Consider the following 18,383-nt stretch of genomic DNA (forward strand, 5'->3'; position numbering starts at 1 on the left):
CTTAAGATATTTTTATAAAGGCTCATCTATAGACACAGGAAAGACATTAAAAATTGTCTAGAGCTGGAGTGGTGAAAGAGTAAATCCAAATGAGATGAGTCATGGACATATTCTAAAGTTTGTGATTATGGTTATATAATTGTATTTTCTAGTATTCCACATGTGTGTAATTTTATTTGTTGGACTTAGTGATAATTTTAAAAAGTTGAAAAACATGAAAATGAACTCTCTGAAGATGAATATGCTGTAGTTAGAGGTCTTTGGCAAGTACTCTTGAAGTCTCAATATTTCATTTCCTTATTGGCTGATGGCCACTAATAAGATTATACAATCAGAGCTGGCCTACTGGTCTTTCAGAAGCCCTTTTTTGCATATGGAGTATGAAAAGGCTTCCTAGGTCCCTACGTGCCATTTTCTCTTCTCTCAGGCTTGGCATCTCTGTTCTTCACAGCTGGGCTCTGCTGTTTTTCAAACAGTGTAAAAACACCATCCCTGAATCTCAGAACAAAACATGAGCTGCAGAGAGTGACAACAGCAGAATGAATGACTCTGCTAGTGTGTCAGAGATGGTGGGAGCAGATTCTCCCAGAGGTTATTGTTCCTGGGTCCTTGCACTTCTCAATCCTGCCCCAACAACTCAGGCTTTCTGGGAACAGATTTTATAATCTGTGAGCTTTTTACATGGGGACCATATCCACGGTCCCCAAGCATATTTCTCCTGAAGAGCAGCAGGCAGGAATAGTATCTTATGACATACGTGTGAATGTACATCTTCCTGGAATAATTCACTGGTTGTGGTGGGTCTTTGCAGGAGTTGCCTGGCTGCCTTAGCATCTATAGGGGAAAAAAAGAGAACAGACTCACTGCCTGCTAATTGCCCCCAGGGCTCTGAATCTATGTAGCTCAGGTCATGCTGGGCCTGGGGAAGGGGATTCTAGTCACTATTTGCTGTCACAGAAATCAGGTTGAGTCCAGGGAGAAGTGACCCTACCTGACTACCTTCTGTTGCTACATTCTAGAAAACATCAGGAGGGTCTCCTTCTCCTGATTGGTGAGAGTATAATGACATCCTGGCACTCTGTTGTTTATTTATTTCTACAGCCTTCCAGAGTTCTCCTATGGGTGTTTCTTAGGCAAATTCCATAGTTGATAGTTGAACTTAGTAGATAGGAGGAGGAAAAATGGTTCTTGTCATCTTGTTCAGACAGGAAGTTCCAGTTTACAAATATTTTCTTTGACTCAGGGCTCTTCTGTCATTTTTAACTAATTTATTTAAATTGATATCAAATGCCCTCCAACACAACAGTGATAAAGTTTAAAATTGAAGAGACTCCATTTCCTCACTGAACACTGATACTTTTCCTCCTATAGACTATGGTCCCATAACTGCATGAGTTATGATTCTGAAGAAAAGGTCCTGTTTTACCCATCTGGTTTCTCTTAAGGTTCATGCATGTGCTTTTGTAACGTGGTAACTGTCATCTGAAAACACTTAGACCCTTAATTTGTTTGTGATTTTATATTAACTTGGAATTCCAGGACTGTGTTGATTGAATAGTTATCGAACTTAACCGGTATTGTTCCTTATTGTATTAGGGCTGCTACATTCCTTTTCAGAAGTAATGATGTTTGCTGAAGATGTTTTCTTACAGATTGTTATGAAATCATGTGACTTTGAGTACCTCCATACCAGTCTATGTTTCCTTGAGAATATATTTTAAAACCTTATAATAGTCTTAGTTACTGTATTTTTTAGGCCCTTGTAAGTAAGATGGAGAGCAGAAACCACATTGTGGCAGTTGTATCCACAATGGCTGGAGCAAAATTTGCGCTCAAATGCTAGAGATGGAAATGAAACCCTTATTTAATTTGGGTTAAAAAAAAAAAAGCCAATGTCAAGAAGTGGTGTTCTTCATGGTCTGCTCCTCATGGGAGTGTGGAGAACTTAATTGTAGCTCATTCAGGTCAGCAATGGCTTCCTGTCTCCATCCAGAAGATGCTCCTTAGTCCTCGACTTATTATAAATATATCTCAGTAGCCATTGAAACTCCTCGTAGGTTTCGGTAACACTGGTGTCCCTGTTTTCTCTTCATACTCTCTTGCCCTTCTTTTTAGTCCCCATTGGGAGTTCAAAATTAAAAGTTTAAATGACCTCATGTCCAAGACTTGGTATTTGTTCTTATTGGTGTTTTCTTGCTAGACAGCATCACCTGTGCTCAAAGATTAATGATGGTTCTGGATTTTATCCTCACTTCATCCAGATCTTCTTTATATCTCAAGAGTTCTATTCTTGGTTGTCTGATGTTTCTCAAACTTGACTCCTCAAACACAAAATTCTTTCCTGCTCTTGCAACAAAAACAAAGCCAATGAACAACACACAGAAAATTAAAAACTGGGGGAAATCCCGTGTGTGTGTCTGTGTGTGTGTGTGTGTGTGTGTGTGTGTGTGTGTGTGTGTGTATTTCTTCTCATAACTACCAAGAAAGGTTTTCCAAGTATCACAATCTAGGTATTTGGAAAACAGATTGGTCCCGTATCCTCTCATAGTCACACAAATATGTGAATTAGTTCATTTGTTTTTGGCTCTCACATATTTCTCAGTTCTATCACCTCTTCTCCACCTCAACTCTCATGACCAAGTACAAGGTGCCTTCACTCCTAACAACCCTAGGCTCTAAATAATCACAGTGAACTGCTGGTAAGGGAATATCCAAATCATTACTACATTTTAAAATTTGTGTTTTTGTCCTTTCATTATATTTGGTTGTTTTCAGTATAAAATTAGAACACTTACATTCCTAAAATTTTATCCAGAGGTTTTCATTCTTTTTGATCCTATTTCCAATGGTATCATTTTCTTAGTTATGTTTCCAGAATGTTTATTGCTAGTATATAGAAATACAATTGACTTTTTTATATTGACCTCATAACCTGCTACGTTGCTGAACACATTTATTTTTGAGGATTTTTAGTTGAATTCCACAGGATATCTTTTATATACAGAATTATATTTTGAGCATTAAAGTAAAGCTTTACTTTTTTTAAATAAAATTTTGCAATTCAGAATCATTTTTTCTCATTTTTATTGATTAATTTCTTTAGAAAAAGCCTCCAGTATTTATTACAAGCAGTAGAAGTAAAAGATTGACGAATAACAGATAAATATGTCTCCAGCAAAGGAATCCAACAAAGCATAGAGTTTGCTATGTTTTTGTTGTTACTACTCTAATAAAATTCTTACAATTGTAACATGATTTTTGTAAGCCTCATGGTAACCACAACACAAAAGCTTATGAGACATACTAAAAGTAGTGAGAAATCAAAATATAATGCTATTTAAAACCACTTTACCACAAAGAAAGACAGTAAGCATGGGAAAAATGACAAAATAACCTACAAAATCACCAGAAAAAAATAATAAAATGGCAGTAACAACTCCGTGTATATCAATAATAACCCTAAATACAAATGGATTGAATGCCTTAATTAAAATATACTCAGAGGAATGGAAATCATTATGTCAAAGGGCTACCTGCACTCCAGTGTTTATTGCAGCACTACTTACTATAGACAAGAGTTGCACCAGCCCAAATGTCCATCATCAGATGAGTGGATAAGGAAAATGTGGCATATCTACACAATGAAATGCTACTGTACTATAAAAAGAATGAAATGCTACCATTCACAGCAACATGGATGGACTTAGAAAAAATTGTATTAAGTGAAATAAATTAGTCACAGAAAGAGAAATACCACATGTTCTCACTTATTTGTGGGAGCTAAAAATCAATCAATAAATATAGAAACGTGCAGTTGGCAGGGGTTGGCGGGGAAGAAGACACAACAATCACAACAATTCCTTGAGCTTGTTAAGACAAGTGAACAGAAAATGAAGATGGGGGAGGGGGGAGGGAAAAGAGAGGAATTGGTAAAGGAACACAAGAATCACTACATTGACTATCAATAAATTAAAGTAATAAAATAAAATACACAAAGTGGCTGAATGGATTATAAAGCAAGAGTCCACAATATGGTGTGCAGAAAAACTTACCTCACCTATAAAGACACACTGTCAGGAAGTGAAGTGATGAAAACATATTTTATGGAAATGGAAACCAAAAAAGAGCAGGAGCAGCTACACTTATCTCAGATAATATATCCTTCAAGCCTAGGAAACTTAAAAATAGAAAAGATCAGGAAGGTTATTATATAATGATAAAAAGATCAATTCAACAAGAAAATATATGCACACGTGTTTTAGTCCATTTTGTGTTGCTATAACAAATACCTGAGGCTGGGTAATTTATAAAGGAAAGAGGTTTATTTGGCTTATAATTCTGGGACAGCTGCATCTGGCATGGGCCTCAGGGCACTTCTACTAATGGTGGAAAGTAGCAGGAAGCTGGCAGGTACAAGCAGATCACATGGTGACAGGAAGCAAGAGAGAGAGATAAGGTGACATGGTCTTTTTAAGCAACAAGCTCTTGTGGGAACTAATAGAGTGACAAATCACTCATTAATCCCATCTCCCCCAGGGAGAGCCTTAATCCATTCATGAGGGATCTGCCCCCATGACTCTATCAGTTTCCAACACTGCCACATTGGGGATCAAAATTCCACATGAGTTTTGGAGGGGACAACATATCCAAACTCCATCATTCCACCCCTGCCCCCCAAAACTCATGTCCCTCTCACATGCAAAATACAATCATTCTATCCCAACAGACCCAAAAGTCTTAGCTTATTCCAGCATCAACTTAAAAGTCCAAAGTCTCCTCTGAGACCAAAAGCAAAAGTCCTTCCAGCTGTGACCCTGAAAAACAAAACCAAATTTATCTGCTGCCAAGGTACAATGGTGGAACAGGCATTGGGTACACATTCCCATTCCAAAAGGGAGGAATAGGCCAAAAGAAAGGAAAAACTGATCCCAAACAAGTCCGAAACCCAGCAGAGCAGGCAGTAAATCTTAAAGATCCAAAATAATGTTCTTTGACTCCAAGCCCTGCATCTTGGGCACAAAAGGGTATCTGAGTACCCAAAGCATCAGGTAGCCTTGTTACCACAGCTCTGCCAGGCACAGCCCAGTGGGCCATGCTGGTGCCTATGGCTTTTCCAGGATTGCGTTGCACATTGCCAATGGCCCTGAAGTTCCAGTGTTCTGGCAGCAGCCCTGCTGCATTGGTTCTACTAGACATTTCCCTGGTGAGGGTTCTCTGTGGTGGCTCCAACCCCACTTTTCTGCTTGGCATTGCTCTAGTAGATGGCCTCTGTGGTGGCACTGCTCCTGTGGTAGGTCTCTGCCTGGGCTTCTAGGGTTTTCCATACATTCTCTGGAATCTGGGTGGAGGCTGCTATGACACCACTGCTCTCACATCCTGCCAGCTGCACACTTAACACAGCATGGACGCCACCGAGGTTTTAGGCCTCTACTCTCCAGGGCTGCTGCACAAATCGCACTTGGGGCTATTCCAGCTAGAGCAGCTGGGATGCAGGTAGCAGGATCCTGAGGGCAGCTGTGCCCCAGGTCTATCCTCCAGGATAACTCAGTCCTTCTAGGCCTCAGGGTCTGTGATGGGTGGGCACCCTTCCAGAGTTCTGAAATTCCTGCAGGGCTTTCCTCTCATTTTCTCCGCTATTAGTATCTCACTGAATCACTGCCAAGATAATGTCTTTAGCAACCAGTTTATCTGCTTCACACTTGCATTGTTCTCTGTCTCTCTACTTCTTTACTGCATGGCCAGGCTGCAAATTTTCCAAAACTTTATGCTCTGCTTCCCTTTTAAATTCTGGCTTTACATCATGACTTTGCCACCATAAGTCAGAATAGGCTCTTAAAAGCAACCATGCAGCTTCCTTAATGCTTTGCTGCTTAGAAATTTCTTTGACCAAATGCTCTGGTTCACAACTCTTAAGTTGCAACTTCCACAAGTCCAAGGGCATGGACACAATGCAGCCAAGTTCCTTACAATGGTGTAGCAATGGTTATCTTTTGTCCAATTCCCAATAAGTTCCTCATTTCTACCTGAGACCTCACCATCTACATGGCCTTTACTATCCATATTTCTATCAGCATTCTGCTCACCATCACGTAAGTCTCTAAGACATTCCAAACTTTCCCTCATCTTTTTCTCTTCTTCTAAGTCCTCCAAACTCCTCCAACCTTTGCCCATTACCCAGTTCCAAAGCTGCATCCACATTTTCAGATATCTGTTTAGCAACACCCCACTCCTTGGTACCAATTTTCTGTTTTAGTCTGTTTTGTGTTGCTATAACAGAAATAACTGAGGCTGGGTAATTTATAAAGGAAAGAGGTTTATTTCGCTTATGATTCTGGGACAGCTGCGTCTGGCACGGGCCTCAGGTTGCTTCTACTTATGGTGGAAAGTGGCAGGCTCCAGTGGGTTCAAGCAGATCACATGGCGACAGGAAGCAAGAGAGAGAGATAAGGGGCCAGTGTCTTTCTAAGCAATGAGCTTTCATGGGAACTAATAAAGCAACAACTCACTCATTAATGCCCCCTCCCCCAGGGAGAGCATTAATCTATTCATGAGGGATCCAGTCCCATGACTCAATCAGTTTCCAACACTGCCACATTGGGGATTAAATTTGCACATGAGTTTTGGAGGGGATCCAAACTCATCAACACATCCAAACTCCATCAACACCTAACTCTGGAGCACTCAGTTATATGACAAATTACTATTAGACCTACAAGGTGACATAGACTTAAACTCAATAATATTTAGAGACTTTAATACCGCACTTTTAGCCAAAGACAGATCATCCAGACAGAAACTTAACCAGAAAACCTTAGAATTAACCTCTAGTACAGGCTGACTGACTTTAATGGACATTTACAAAATATCATCCAACAGGTGCAGAGTACATATTCTCAGTGGCACATGAAACAATCTCTAGAAGAGACCATATGATAGGACAAAACAAATACTAAGAAGTTTTTGTAAAATTGAAATTATACCAAATATCTTGTCTAACCACATTAGAATACAGCTAGAAATCAATTAAAAAAGGGTTACTAGAAACCATAAAAAATACATGGAAATTAAACAGTATGCTCCAAATCAATGAATGGGTCAAGAAAGAAAATAAAAAAGGCAATAAGAAAATTCCTGGAGACAATAGAAAATGAAAACAACATCCCTGTTCCTATAGGATACACTGAAAGCAGTTCTAAGAGGGAAGTTGTATAGCAATAAACACCTACATCAGAAAAGAAGAAAAACTCAAACAATGCAACATTGTCGGGTCCACTGCCTGCTGACCCGAACATCCCTAGCCTCGTCATTTTTGGTGGGTGAACGAATGGCCCGGGATTCCTCTTTCCCTCCTGTTCCCTTTGGAAGGAGACGGGGGAAGAGAGCCATGAGGAGAGGTGAGCACAGCCGCCGGCCCCCCACAAACAGCCCAGTTAAAGGACACTCAGATTCTGTGGTGGGTTCTGTCAAGAAGTTCCATTTATTAGCACACAAGCACTTGCTTTTAAAGGCAAATGGGGGAAGGAGGTGTTTTACATAATCTTATCAGCTTAAAGGTCAAGAGAGCATGCATCCTGTCTCAATGCCTAGCTATTGCAACCTCGAGCGTGGAAGCACGTATTTGGCCAATAAGGGCTAAGGCAAGGTTCCCACAGACACCCCCACCCTACTTCCTCCTGGTGCCATCCTAGGCTGCCACATTAATATGCCCTTGTGGGCCCATAATGGCACTGCTTGTAATGTCACTTAAGGTGGCATTAGTTTTTAAGGCCTGACACAACATTACACATTGAGGAGCTAAAAAAATAAGAACAAGGTGGAGGCCCAAGGTAGAACAACTTGCTCATGAATTATTAAGTATTTAATAATGGGAACAAAAATGTAAATTTTGGCTTAGGTGAGAAGCCATCATGGCCCACCCCATGATGCCATGGAAGATGTGCACAAATGACCCCAACCGTCAGTGTGCCCACACCCAGACATTGCCTGGAGCTGAGGGCAGCATCAGTCATGAACAAAGGGGGAATAGGAAAGGCTTATTAGCACCAGGTTACAGAAGAGCAGGGGGCCAAGACCCATGCCTGTGAGGCAGTGGGAGATCAAACTGTGCATGACCCCAGGTTCTAAGCCTTCTGGAATATGCCACATTTACTCATCAGACAACTTTCAAAACACAAATCCAAGTTAAATTTATTAAACACTTAAAGCAATCGTAGATCATTAAACTCCATATGTGGGACCATTTTGTGAGCAGCAGAGCAACTGAACTCGTCACACCACCATGAAGCTGGCCATACATCTCCATTTCAATAGAATGGTCCAGGCTTATTTACAACCCATCCACAATATGTGAGGCTCTTCATGTGAACATATTATATATTTGATAGAATGTAGTTTAACTTCCTGATGGGAGAAATGGCCTCTCTTTTCAATTTAAGTTGTTATTTTCTTTGTCTTTGTCAAATGCACATCATTTTATAATTTCATGGGATATTTTCTCTTTTCTAGATGTAATTTTTTGCCGGGAATTGTAATTTGCTTTTTGGATATTATCTTCTTAGCTCTTCTCCATTCTCCTGCCAAGCTTCCATCTATCTTTTCACTTTTAAAAATACTAGACATTTAAAATCTAAGCTACTAAAATTTATGAATATTTTAAAAATTATGTTTTTCACATGAATCCTTCCCAGTCCCCAAGATACAAGTCTACTTGCCTACATATATTTGTAATACATATATTTTAACATAAAAACTTGTTGGGTTGATTTTGCTTATTTTAATTTTTTCAGGTTTAGTGTGGTATAATTGACAAATAAAAATTATATACATTCAAGGAGTACAATATGTTGTTTTGATGTATGTATACATTTTGCAATGATCACCATGATCAGGCTATGTAATGTATCCATCTCCTCATGTAGTTAGCCTGTGTGTGTATTGAGATGGAGAAAAGGTGATAGAATTGAGAGTTACATGGTGCTCTGACCCTCAGGGTATTCAACGCAGACCCTGGAGGGGGGAGTGGGAATTGGATCTGACAAGAGATGAGAGAAATGGAGACAAGACAGTATTCTGATCAAGTCTCGTTTATTAGCCAGAAGGTCACAGCTTATATAGCCAGTAGGAGGGAATCAACAGACAAGGAAGTGAGCAGCAGATGGTTTACTGAGAAAACCACAGGGTGGGTTGTTCCGGTAAATGGAAGATTCCCCTGTTATCTATGTCCAGTTGCAAAGTATCCCACACCCATAGTGCACACGAGGGGGAGTGATGGAAGATAACAGCAAACAAGGCAGCAAACAAGGCAGCAAACAAGGCTCTGAGGCCTCGAGGCAATAGCCGGGCTCTATGGCTCTGGACAGGAAGGCTCTTAGGCAACAGCCGGGCTCTATGGCTCCGGACAACATGGAACAAGAACAGATCCCGAATACCCAAAGCAATCCTGAGAACATAATAAATAAATAAATAAATAAATAAAGTAGGTAAGTAAGTATGTAAGTCAGAGGTATTGCACTACGTGACTTCAAATTATACTACAAAACTATAATTACCAAAACAGCATGCCACTGGTATAAAAATGGACAGAGGGACCAATGAAACAAAATAGAGAACTCAGAAATCAACTCATGTTTATAGCCAAGTGCTCTTTGAGAAAGGCACCAAGTATACACATTAAGGAATGGACTGCCTCTTCAATAAATGATGCTGGTATAACTGGATATCCATGTTAGAAGAATAAAACTAGACCTGTACCTCCTGCCATATACCAAAATCAACAAAAATTATACATCGAACAAGGTATTAATATCCAGAATATAAAATGAACTGAAATAACAGTAAAATAACAAGCAAATCATCTTTTAAAGAATGGGCAAAGGAGCTGAATAGACATGTCTTGAAGGAAGACATACAGATAACCAACAGGTACGTGAAAAAATGCACCACAGCACAAATCATCATGGAAATGCACATCAAAACCACACTGAGATATCATCTCTTCCCAGTTAGTCTGGCTATCATCAAAAAGACAGAGAATAAGAAATTTTGGCAAGGAGGCAGAGAAAAAGTAACCTTTCTACACTGTTGGTGGGACTATAAATTGGTGCAGCCACCATGGAAAATAGTATGGAAGTTCTTGAGACAACTACAGATAGAACTGCCTGATGATCTAGCAGGGTATATACCCCCAAAATGGAAATCATCATGTTGAAAAGATACCTGCACTCCCATGTTTATCACAGCTCTATTTACAATAGCAAAGAGTTGGAATCAACTTAAATTTCCATCAGCAGACAAGTGGATAAGGAAAATATGGCATATATGCTCAATGGAATACTACTCAGCCATAGAAAAGAATGAACTTCTGTCATTTGCTGCAGCCTGGATGAGCCTGGAGAAAATTATGTTCAATGAAATAAGCCAGGCACAGAAAAAGAAATAATGCATATGCTCACTTATAAGTGGGAGCTAATAAAAAATAAATAAATATAAAAAAAAGAAAAAGAAGAAAACAATTACAATAATGTGTTCATCTTTCAGGAGAACAGGATTGAGGTTACTAGAGGCTTGAAAGGGGGAGGAGGGAGGAGTTTTAGCATGAAACTAGTTAATAGACAAAGAATAATTATGTTTTATAATATAAGTGTGCTAATTATGTTGATTTTGTCATCACATATTGTACACAGGTATTGATATTCAACTCTGTAACTCACAAATATGTACAATCATGTTTCAATTTTTAAAAATGTATGTAAAAATGTAGGGATGGAGATTGGGTTGAAGTATAGGTGAAAGCAAAGTGCCACATGCTTAGCTGTTGAGGCTGGGTGACAGGTCTATTATACTATTTTGTTTATTTTGTATGTTTAAAATGCTCATTAATAAAACACTTGTATAAAAGACAGAGTTGATCTCTACTGTAAGCTGTTAAGATCTTGGCTACTTTGGGGAGGAGGGTGGGAGAAAGTGATTGTTGAGATGCATGAGTCAGGCTGGTTCTATTTGGTGGTTACACAAGTGGGTTCCCTTTGTAGTCATGCATAGAGCTTTACGTGAATGCTTTGTGCATATATTTTGATATGAATGTTATACATTGTTAAAATTTCTAAATATTACATATTTGCACAAAACTTCTAACTCAATATCTCAAAATAACAGCAGTGTTTTGTTTTGTTTTAAGGTACCACAAGTTCATTCTTGGCATCATCAGCTAGGTTTTAACATTCTAAGATATTTATTAATGTCCTGACCCTTGGGTAATCCCCTAGGACCAAGAACAGATAGTAAATTAAGAAGTTTGCCTTTAATCTTTCCCCTCCAAATCCAAACTCAGAGGAACAAGGGCATGGATAGATCTTAGAACAAGGTGTTTCTTCATTCTGGGACCCATTTTTATTGCATTGCTGTCTGATGATTAGGAAGGTAAATGGGCCCACACCAAGCAGCAGATGGCAAGCAGTGGTTTCTCTTTAGACCCTTCCTCCTTGCAGCCATCTGTTGTCTGTCTGGGCACCACCTCTCCCACCCTTGGGCCTGAGGAGAGATGTTGGTGGGAAGCAGGTGTTTCCTCACCTCTTACCTAGAAGAGGGTTTCAGTTCCTTCATCCCCCTGATATCAGGAATATCAGAGATCTCAGAGCTGCACTTGCAACGTGACAACTGCTGGCCACGTGTGGCTACTGAGCACTTGGCATGTGGATGGTCTGAATTGAGATGTGCTGGAAGCATAACATACTGAGCGAGTTTTGAAGATTTAGTACCAGAAAAAGGAAATACTTCATTAATATTTTCGTACTGCCCACATATTAAGATGATAATATTTTGAGTTAAACAAATTATTACAATCAATTTTGTCTCTTGATTTTCTTTTATGCGACTACTAGAAAATTTAAAATTACACACGTGGATCACGTTTTATTTCTATTGGACATTGCTGCCTCAGATGACCGCCTCCCTTTTCAAAGCTCAGGCTGCCTCCTCAGAACACAAGAGGCCAGGAAGGTTATAAAATCTTAAATGGTAAAATAATTGTCATCACATTGTTTCCACTTGTCAATAACGTGTGTGTGTGTGTGTGTGTGTGTGTACACGTAGATATATTCAAATATACATATATGTCATAAATGAACATAACCTTATATACAAGGTCACATGCCAATGTCTCCTCTGGCAGGGTCAGATCCCACAGCAGGGAGGAAGCCCTGCCTGAAAAGGGCTGCAGCCCAAAACCTATCACTCTGCCTCATTCAGCAATGTGTCTGCGCTTACCTCCTGCCACTCTAGGCCTGAGAGGGGTGGGGCCTGAAGCTCTGTCCAATCAGGGAACAGCCAGGGAGGAGGGGGCGGCCTTCCACAGTCTGGTGGGATTTCTGTCTCTGGCACTGGCGGAGCTCCGCGGGTCTCCACAGTTCCCTGTTCTCTGCTCCGGGAGGCCCAGGTGACTACGCCATGGCCTCTGTCGCCCTGTGACCTTCAGGGACTGGGAGATCCTCGGGGAGGAAGCAAGGACAGTCTGGATGCTGGGAAATGATGGGTGTATGGGGAGGGTCCTCCGTCACGGAAGGGGGTTGGTCGGAACTGGTCCCCTACGGCCACGGTGTGTGCACTGGGTGGCGGCCGAGATCCCGTGGGTGTTCTGTCTCATCCCCCCATGGCGACTTTGGGAGCCCGGAGCCCTCTGTGGGCAGCTCCGCGCCAGCGCCCCGCGTCTCTTCAGATTGCGGTGACAGCGGGAGGGTCATCTGGAGAATCCCCACGCGGTGTGCGCTCTGGGACAGAAGAAGATGCAGTCCCTGGGCTCTCCAGTCCCTCCTTTCTACTGTTAAAAATTAAACTGAGGCTATGTTAAAGTGTTGGAGAGTTTATTTAAGCAAACAGTGATTTATGATTGGGAAGCACCAGCCGTGGTATGTGTTTTGGGGTCCACGGGAGGGTCTTAAGGAAAAACGTTTGTAAGGTGTGGGTGCAAGCAAAACAGCAAATAATTGATTGGGTGCAGAGGTGTAGTCTCCTTATTTGCACCATTTGGGTGGAAATTTTCTGGTCGTGTAATTAGAGGTTAATTTGTGGTTCCTGGTTGCTTAAGCCTAAATTTTATTTTTCTCTAAATTAGTAATTTACGAGAAATGCGTGTGAGTTAGATTTCAGTTTCCTTAGGGACCTACAGTCCCTTCGCTCTTATTGCCTAGTTTTAATTAACACTCCAAAGTGGGGCTGGCCTCCCCCTGCCTTTTTCAAATGTATGGAAAGCAGAGTCTCAAATCCAGTCCTCTGTCCCCTCAGCCTGCCATCTTCTAGAGCTTGCAGTAAAACCCTAAATTTCCAGTTCCTTCTCCACATTCCTGAAGCCAACTTCTTCTCTCTAATTCACAACATTGTCAACTATTTGTCCTTTATTGTACATTTTGAACACACTGTATTTTAATTGTTCATCATATTTTTACAGAGCAATTGATGGCTCCTTAAAATATTGTTTGGTTCTTTTTGTTTGTTTGTTTGTTTTTGAACATTTCACATGAGAAGAAACAGAATATTTACCTCCCACTCTACTATAAAAAATCTTTGTGCCTCTCCTCATGTTATCTTCCTTAGGCACCTTATCAAAATATCTTTTTGATTGAGGTTCCTCTGTGAAAACTTGACAGAATGGTGTGTCCTCAGCCACACTCCTATCCTCCTGTCCTGTGTTCCAAAACTGTCTGTGGCTGACAGAAGGTGCCCACAGCAGCTGTGTCTCTTGGAGTGTTCAGTGGACATCAGCCTCTGGGTCATCTCCTCTCAGAGGACAGCCTGATGTGTGGGGGTAGATGGAGCTTCACAGGGGAGCAACTGGATGTCCTGGCACTGGTGGGAATCTCCTGGCCTGCCCTTCACCTAAAAACATAACCCCTTGGACATTAACCTTTTCTTTCCCTAACCCCAGTTTTATTCCTTGTAGACAAACTGGTTTCAGCCAATCAGATGCTGGTATTGAGAGGAAATGACAGAAATTATTTCTGCCCTCTGGAGTCTCTCAGATTTGTGAAGAAAGAAAAGGTGTCCCAAAAAACAAGGGAAACCCACACCAGTAATGTGGTGCAAAAACCTGCCAAGCAAAGTTCACTTTGGACACAAGGTGGGGCTGGGGGCAGAGTGCAGGGTCTCCAGGGAGGGTGGTCATTGACTGCTTCAGTGAGCCAGATGGGGGTGAGATGATGTCCCAAGTGATAGGATGGCCTAACTTGACACTTGTGTTTGCTACTGTTGTTTATTGAAAGCTGTAATTGTCCATTTGTTTAGTGACTTTTCAAAAGTATTTCTGTAGAGACTGTATTACATGTTGTGTGTAGTCACTGTAAGTCTTTGATTTTTTTTAGGTGTGTGTAGCCAATGTTTTCACAGAGATTTTCTTGAATGTCAGGTGCTAAAAAAGAGAAAGAATGAAAGGGTGAAAGAAAAAGAATGAAAAATGAAAGAGAAAGAAAGAAAAGAAAAAAGGAAAAGAAAGAAAAAGGGAAGGAGAAGAAGATGAAGAAGGTTATCTAGATCGCTCAGTTTTCCACACTGATTGGCTTCTAACTTTGTCAAAACAGAAAATCAAGCCTTGTTTCAGATCCTTTGTTACCCCCAGACAGATTATAACATACAAACACAATAATTTGCAAGTAAGATCTGCTCTGCTATATCTGGAACCAGTGACAAGGGCTCCACAGTATGAGTTAGGGCTGTTGTCTTAGGGACTGGCACCAAATCAGGGAGAGATTGGAACAAGGAAGGACAAGTGAAAACTCCACAAAACTTTCTCACCATTTCTCTCTCTCTCTCTCCCTCTCTCTCTTTTGCATCCACATGGTTCTGTAAATCTTTAAGAGTTTTGAAAAGTTTGTTTCTGGGCTGGCCCCATGGCTCACTAGGGAGAGTGTGGCGCTGGTAGTGCCGAGGCCGTGGGTTCAGATCCTATATGGGGATGGCTGGTGTGCTCACTGGCTGAGCGTGGTGCAGATGATGCTGTGAAAGGGGCTGCTATCCCCTTACCATTCAAAAAAGAAAAAGAAAAGTTTGTTTCTGATAGTTTTTGTTTTTCCATATTTCTGTCTAAGAACAGGTGTTTGGGGCAGCTAACTTTGTCATTCTGCTGACCTCTCTATCCCTGAACTCTCTTTTGTATTCTATTATCTAAATGACTTTTCCTGTGTCATTACTACAGTATCTTGATTACCATTGCTTTGTAGCAGATTTTAAAATTCTGAAGTGTGAGTCCTCCTAATTTGCCCTTTTTCATGTTGTATTCTGAGTCCCTCGTGATTTCATATGGATTTCAGCATCAGCTTTTAGTTTCTGTAGTTACTAGCATTCTGATAAAGATTGCATTGAATCGTACATTTTTGGGGGGAGTATTGCCATCTTAATAATATTAAGCCTACCGATCTGTGAACATGGGATGGTTTTCCATTTATTTAGATCTTTGGCTTTTTCCAAAAGGTTTGTAGTTTTCAGAGTATAAATTTTGTACTTTTTAAAAATTTCTTCCTATGTATTTATTCTTTGGGTGCTGTTGTAAATAGATTTATTTTCTTCATTGTATTTTCAGATATTTTATTGCAAGTGTATAGAAGTACAGTTGTGTTTGTGTGTTAATTTTGTACCTCCAACTTTGGTGAACACATCTTCATGTTGGTTGCTTCCAAGTTATGAAAATAATGAACAAGGTTGCTGTCAACATCCCTGTGCATGGTTTTGTGTGGACCTACATTTTCAACTCATTTAGGCAAACCCACCCTTGGGAATTGGTTTGGGGTTCAAGACATACCTCTCTGCCCCATGGGATAGGAATGAGAACAGTTCACTCTGTGCAAATTGAGTGGATATGGGTCTATGATGAGGTTTGTGTAAAACCTGTGCGTGAGTTGGAGCCCAGTGATTTATCAAGTGCTTCTCTTCTGTGTAAAAGCCCTTCCAGTAGGTGCCACTGTGAATAAAACTGAACAAATATCCCTGTTCACTTGAAGCTGGCATTCTAGGAGACAAGAGATGAGGGGTGGATGTAAAATACACACTGTGTCAGATGGTGGTTATTTCTAAAGAGGGAGAGAAAGGTGTTGAATAGTGCAGAGGCCTGGACTGTGTGTGTGTCTCTCTGAGCATTTCTTGGCATCCTTTGTCTGTTACCTCTAAGGGTTACTGAGTTTTGTGTGTGTATAAGTGCACCCACTTGTATATGTGGTGACACAGTCTATGTGATTTTGCATGTCTTTTGGGGGAGTTGTGAGTGTATGCTCTTTAAAATCTGGATTACTTTCCTTTGTGCCTATTTACCCTGGCAGCATCTTTGTTTCCGTGATAAATAGAAGTGGTGAGAGCATGTTCCACTTGCCACTGTGTAACGGAGACAAAGAAAAGGATTACTCAAAGCACCATGAATGCGATGAGAAGTCCATAGGGTCTGCGCCCCAGCAACTCCTTTGTTAGAAGGAGAAAACTGGGTGCACTGCCCTCATTCAAAGTTTGCTTTTGTTTTTTGTTGTAAAGCCGTGTAAGTTTCATGAGAAAATTCAGTAGATTCAATCATTACAAAGGGACACAAGGACATGGGCAGCATTACAAAAGTTATCTATGGATAAGTATATTTAAACAATGGAAATTAGTAACATCAGTAAAATGTGACATTCCAAAGTCCAATTAGTGAAAAGCTAAGTTGGTCAAACTGGCTCATTATCTAAAGTATAACCTCTCCTTAAGCGAGAGTTACATTCTTATGATAAAATCTAAGTATAATTATTTCTGAAATTTCCCCTAACAGACATCTTGCCCCTAGCAAACATTTTTTTCACATCTTTCCCTTCAGCAATTCTTAAAATTTCTTAATAGGATCGGTATGACAACCACCTGTTAACTCTAAAATCATTAAAATATACAATCCCATACCAAAGAGTTGATTAGACAGGATTTGCCCTCTATCTGTAAACTACCCGAGGGCTTTTGACCCATACATGCATTTACCTAAAAACCCTATTCTAAAATCAAATGACAATCAAGATTTCTAACCCTCTACAAGAGCAGACATTGTTGTCCTGTTTCTGATATTAGGGAGACAGCATTCAGTCTCTCAGCATCAACTATGATATGGCTTGTGGGGGTTTTCATAGATGTCATATAGTGTCTTGAGTAGTTGCCCTTCTGTTTCTAGTTTATTGTTTTTATTGTGAAGGGGTGTTGAACTTTGTCAAATGCTTTTTTCTTTATCCATTCTAGATATTAATACCTTGCCAAATATATGATTTGAAAAAATTTCTACCATTCTATGTGTTTCCTTTTCACTCTGTTGATAGTGTCCTCTGAGGGACAAATGTTTTTAATTGAGATGAAATCAAATTTCTGTATTTTTTGTTGTTGCTGACAGTTTGTGGTGTCATATCCAAGAAATAATTACCACGTCCAATGTGGTGAAACTTTTGTCCTATATTACTTCTAAGAGTTGTTTAGTTTCAGCTCTTTTTTTTAGGTCTTTGACTCAAGGGGCCAGCTTTGTACTTCTGCATGTGAATATTCAGTTTTACCAGCTCCATTTTTTCCATGGACTTCTTTTCCCACTGAATGATCTTGGCTGTTGAAAATCATTTTATTTTATATATGAGGGTATCTTTCCGGGCTCCCTATCTTTTCCATTGGTGCACATGTCTGTCTTTATGCCAGTACCTCAATGTTTTGATTACTGTACTTTTGTGTAAGTTTTGAAATCAGGAAGGGCAACACTTCCAACTTTGTTCTTCTTTTTCTTTTGTTTTGGCTATTTTTCATTCCGTGAGATTCTGTTAATTTTAGGATGTTGCTTTCTATTTCTCTTTGAAAAATGTCATGGGGCTTGTGATAGGAATTGCATCAAATTTGTACATCCTTTGGGATAGTACTGACATCTGAATAGTAAGTCTTCTCACCCTTGCACATGAGATGCTGTTACTGCCAGACCAGGCTCAGCTTACCCTCTTGCATTAAACAAATGACTCAATGTCCAGAAGTTGGTGCAAGGATTAGAAGGCGTATACAGATAACCAACATCTGGGGAATTACCAAGCTAAAATCACCCCCATTTCTGATGCCTATTCTGGGTTTTATGAAGGAGAAGAGGCAGGAAGATGAGAACGGGTTTTTCTGCTAAAGAAAAAAGTGGGGGAGAGTCTGGGAGTAGCAGATGGTCTGAGTCAAATGTCAGGCTCCCATATGGATCAGAAACTTCAGTGTCACAGAGTCTGTGGTCAGCTTTAAGTCCTTGATGTTACCTTCAGGTTGGTGTCCTTACCTCTTAGGGAGAGCTCAAGGAAAATAACCTCGGTCAAATATCATAAAAATACTTGACTTGGATTTTGAATTAATGTGGATGTAGTTTTCCTTTAAGTAAGAGGGGGAGTTTA

This window comes from Cynocephalus volans, chromosome 4 (assembly GCF_027409185.1).
Source record: "Cynocephalus volans isolate mCynVol1 chromosome 4, mCynVol1.pri, whole genome shotgun sequence".
In the NCBI taxonomy this organism is placed as follows: domain Eukaryota; kingdom Metazoa; phylum Chordata; class Mammalia; order Dermoptera; family Cynocephalidae; genus Cynocephalus; species Cynocephalus volans.